This window comes from Lactuca sativa, chromosome 5 (genome assembly GCF_002870075.4).
Source record: "Lactuca sativa cultivar Salinas chromosome 5, Lsat_Salinas_v11, whole genome shotgun sequence".
Lineage (NCBI taxonomy): Eukaryota > Viridiplantae > Streptophyta > Magnoliopsida > Asterales > Asteraceae > Lactuca > Lactuca sativa.
In genome coordinates, this window is record NC_056627.2 from 243,031,450 (window position 1) to 243,036,259 (window position 4,810).

The 4,810-nt window shown below is 34.8% G+C and overlaps 1 non-coding gene across 1 annotated transcript; it reads left to right on the forward strand.

Annotated features, from left to right (window-relative positions):
- The first annotated feature begins 4,371 nt into the window (after nucleotides 1-4,371).
- Nucleotides 4,372-4,478, forward strand: LOC111897979 (small nucleolar RNA R71). The gene has a single exon (XR_002852446.1). It is a non-coding gene; the product is annotated as a small nucleolar RNA R71 (small nucleolar RNA).
- The last annotated feature ends 332 nt before the right edge of the window (nucleotides 4,479-4,810 follow it).

Here is a 4,810-nt window from a genome sequence, read left to right on the forward strand (position 1 = left end):
TTTGCGTGTCGTCTATTTACGACACGCATTACGTGTCAAGGAAGACCCTGTCATAAAGGAAGATGACACGAGTTTGCGTGTCGTAACCTTAGGACACACATTGCGTATCATTAAAGCCCTTATCATAAATGAACATAACACACATTTGCGTGTCATAAACTTTAGCAACCATTTACGATATACATTTACGACGGGCTTTTACGATACTGATTTACGCATAATACAAAATTATGGAAACATATATATATATATATATATATATATATATATATATATATATATATATATATATATATATATATATATATATATATATATATATATATATATATATATAACAAAACAATCAATTTCATCCAATAACATCATGTCAAAAATTGTAATACGTTAACATTCAGTAGTTGCTTGCTGGTGTTCATTCCGGTGAACTTTTTGACGGACCCGCAGGATGAGATTGTCATCTATGTATTTAAAGTTAACTATTTCAAAGAAAATGAGATTGTCATCTATATCGCATTAACAAGGAATATGTATTCAAAGTTAACTATTTATATTATAGTCTTGTGTAGTTTTAAACTAAGATATACAAAAGATGATTAGTTCCGATTAAGTTGGATAAAATAGTAGTTGTATACTGTATTGCGATAATATAGAATAAACAGGAAAACAATTTTTAACTTGATTACAAGTATTATAGTGTTGCCTAATAATGAAATAAGACTTATAAAGGATGATATAATTCAATTAAGTTTTGATATTCGGTAGCATCATCTTAAGGGTATGTGCGATAGGAACCTAGAGTAGACTGTTATGTGACACAGTCAGGTGTCGATGTACGTATTACGTACTGGAGTACTATATAGTATTACTTTGGACAACCAGATATGGTAGGTCCAATCAGACAACTAAAATGGTATGTTAGGTCATCCTATAGATTAATATGACAACACTTGATTATTCTATACAATCTTTTGAATTACGTTGCTAGTGTGGACTTATAACCTGCAGACGTAGATGAAATAAGATACCATATTCATCCAACACTCTAATGGCTTAAATTTCCTTTATGAGTTATACCAGCCAAGGAAGCCCCTATAGTGTCGTCAAACCATTTCTCTAAACAATTCATTAGGCGAGTTGATTCTTCCTGATAATCATGGGCTAGAATTTGTGATAATTGATTGGGATGGGTATGTGCAGTGTTCTAAAAGGCGCGCCATGGCGTGAGGTGTGGCTTCGCCATTAAGAAAAGCTTCATAACGTTGTTGTTAGGCATGGCGCGTGGCAAGACGTGATATGGCGTGCCATGGCGCGTTATGGCGGGTTATGGCGCGTGTTTTTTCATTTGAGACACAGTTTTTTACTCTTTGTTACGTCTTTTCAAATCGGAGATACAAGTATTGTGGTTTTTGTTAACTTTTTGTTATTAGTTATTGATCTAACACTTCTAAAAAGTAGTTATATTTAATATAAATTTATATTTATGTGGTAATATAATTTTAAATTAATACAAAATCGCCGCCTTACATCAAGCCTTGAAAAACGCTGTGGCTCGTCATGACTCGTTAAGCTTGAGGCTTGGCCTTGCCGCCACGCCATGCCTCACGCCATTTAGAACCTTGGGTATGTGTGTGTAAGGTTTTATAAATATATATAGTTAACTTTGAATACATATTGCTTGCTGGTGTTCAGCCGGTGAACTATACCACTTTACACCCAATCTGACACATAAAGAATCATAAAATATTTCAAAGAAAATGTGATATAGATGAGATATTGATAGAATTATAAGACATTACTTTCTTGCCACATGTGGAGGGAAAACACTAGAGGAAATAGCTCTTCTAAAGATATCGGCAAATTCATTGCTCAAACCACCTGTGCCCAATGATTGAATGTTAAACTCCTTGTGCCTGAAGATATTGTTGCTAGCAGCCTCACGTTGATTCACAATCTGAAAAATAAAGAAAAAAAATTATTGAACAATAAACAAACACAAGGGTATTTACTATGTTATTGACCAATTATTCGGAAAATAATACCTTTATTCCACTAGAGTTTGAGGCTTGAAAGAGAATATATGAATCAGATCAAAGTATGCCTCTTTCAATGTCTGTTTTGTCCTGGCCTTCCACAGCAACTTGGTTGACTGTGAAGATATAACTTTTACCAATAAACTCAAAAGTCACCCTTTATCCAGCTGCCAAAACCTGGTTTATAAATCTTTCACGTATCTTTTGAGCTAGAATAATAGCATCAACCTTCAAAATAAAAAAAGGAAATCAAAATTTAGTATGGAAACAAGCAATCTCAAAGCAAGAAGTTAAACGCAGGAGATCTACCTGTTCTTCTTTGTTCCATTTCATTACAAATTCCAACTCGAGGGTAAGTAAGGCAATGTTGAAATCTTCAGGTGGGACAAACCTAAAATCATTGGCAAAAAGGATTTGTAAAGTTCTAACACATATTTAGTTCCTATAGTAGACTAAGTATAAACACATACCTTCTAACAGATACTTAATATCTAGTAGAAACTCTTGCATGGTGTCGTTGGATGGAATTAAGACCAATTTTCCCACTTCGTATGGTATCGTAGGCAGTTTGTTTTGGTTAAGAGAAATAGTAAATTATTTTCTTATAGATAGCATGATAACAATAGTTATTTAATGCTCAAACAGGTCACTTAAACTTGTAAACATATAAACATATCACTAATCCATTAAAAACTAGTTAATAATCATATCGAGAGTGTTAGATTCCGATTCGCTTTCTATTCATACATGTCCAAATTTTTACATAGGAACCACCAAATCATTCAAAACCAGAAAAAGATATGAAGAAACGAAAAATAAATTGATTACATGGCCCTTTGTCGTATAAGTTTTAAAAGGGATGATGAGATGCAATCAGACGAAGGGAAGCTAATGGAGTAAGGTTACGGTTCTTTTTCTGCGTGTTTTTTGATTTCTCTATGGGAAATTAGAAAAAAATGAGAATCAAGATTTGTATTCCTAATATTGAGACATGAGAGTATAAAAATAATTATGGCTTTTTTAGACAATTTCATCATCGGGTGGGAGAGATGGTAGTTCCATTGGGTAGAAGGAGGTGAGGCGAGCCTAATCGAGGTGGATTAAGCTAGATGAGAATTGTAGTCGCCGACGAGGTGATGTAAGTGTGAGGTAGCTGATGAGATGAAGTGAGCCTCATCAAGATCGCCAACATTGTGAAGCATTCGTAAGGATTGAGGATAACGAATGCTATTTTGTGAAAAAAAAAAAAGCTCTAGAATTGGACGCCGTTCTATGATGAGGATAATAATGGTTGCGTGTTTGCTAAAAAAAATTATAAGCGCCCTTCGTGTTTCTTTTTTTTTTCTTTTTTGACACTAATTTTAGGGCACGCATAAATGTGTGTCCTCTATCCTTCAAATTTTGCAAAACTGACATTATTTTTAGGACATGCAAAAAATGTGTATCGTAAATTATTGTGTTTAATTATTTGTGTGTCATTAAATGGTTGTTTTCTAGTAGTGCGATTCGCTTTTTTTCTCATTTTTTCCCATGCTTCTCTTCTTCCAAGCACGAGTCGGGCTGCATAGTAGCTACTTCATGGGTCACAAACGGCTCAGAATGAATCTCTTCTTTGGTGTAGATTGCCATTACATGAGATTGTGACTTGTAACTTTGGGTCTTGATTTTTAGGAGGTAATCTCTCATTAACAAGTGTGGTAAATTGCCCAAGTTGAGTCTCTATATTCTTGATGGAAGCTTGGTGATTCTTCACATTGGCATTAGTAGTATCATGTCTCTTTGCAGATGCTTCCATAAATCTATGAAGTACCAGCTCAGAATCCATCTTTTTTCTAGTTGTGGTTTCTCTTTTGGTAAAAGCCTCTACCGGCTTGTGTATATTTTTCATCTTTTTTGCTTCTTATACTCTTCATATGGAAACCACTGCATCTTGGGGTTCCTCCAATCTTCATCATACATGTTACCACTTGAGTAAAACACTTGTGCTTTCTTGTTCTAGTTTTCATCCAAGTCACAATCCTTAGTCAAATGTGGACCACTACAATTATCACACCCAAATCTTATCGCATGAATGGATTGATCTAATTTTTTCATTCGCCTATCCCTAGTATCTTGTTTAGCTTTGATTACAGCCAAGTTCTCATTCCATCCATCTCTTTTTTCTCTAGTAACATTGTCTCATGGGTTATGGTACTCACGTGAGTACTTAACAAACTCTTCAATCAATTCTTTAATAGTTGTCAGCTCCTTCTTTGTCATTGGTCCTTGTGAGTAAAGAAGTTGTCTAGTAGTTACATTGACTCCATCATAGAAAATGTAAACTTATTTTTGAACATTAAGATCATGTTGAGGGAAGCTACTAAGCCAGCCCTTGTACTTCTCCCAAGCTTCATATGAGGATTCTCCGACCTCTTGTTGAAAGTTAGGAATCTTCGTTTTTAGCTTTGAAATCTTCAAAAGTGGAATAAATTGCTCAATGAAAGCATCACTAAGAGTTGCCCATGTAGTAATGGATCCGGGTGCAATAGATTTCAGCCAAACTTTAGCTTCTCCGGTAAATGTCACTAGAAGCATCCTTGAATGTGCTTGAAGCATCATCATAATCTTTCCCAGTGAAAGTAATTTGCAATGTATTTATCTTCATCAATGTTCTTGAATGCATCTTCATACTCTTACCCAACGAAAGGTATGTCCTTGAACATCGATAGAATATGCCCCTTGAGCTCAAAATGTTTCTCGGCTAGTATCTCGGGTGGAACAAGACTTGGTCCATGTTA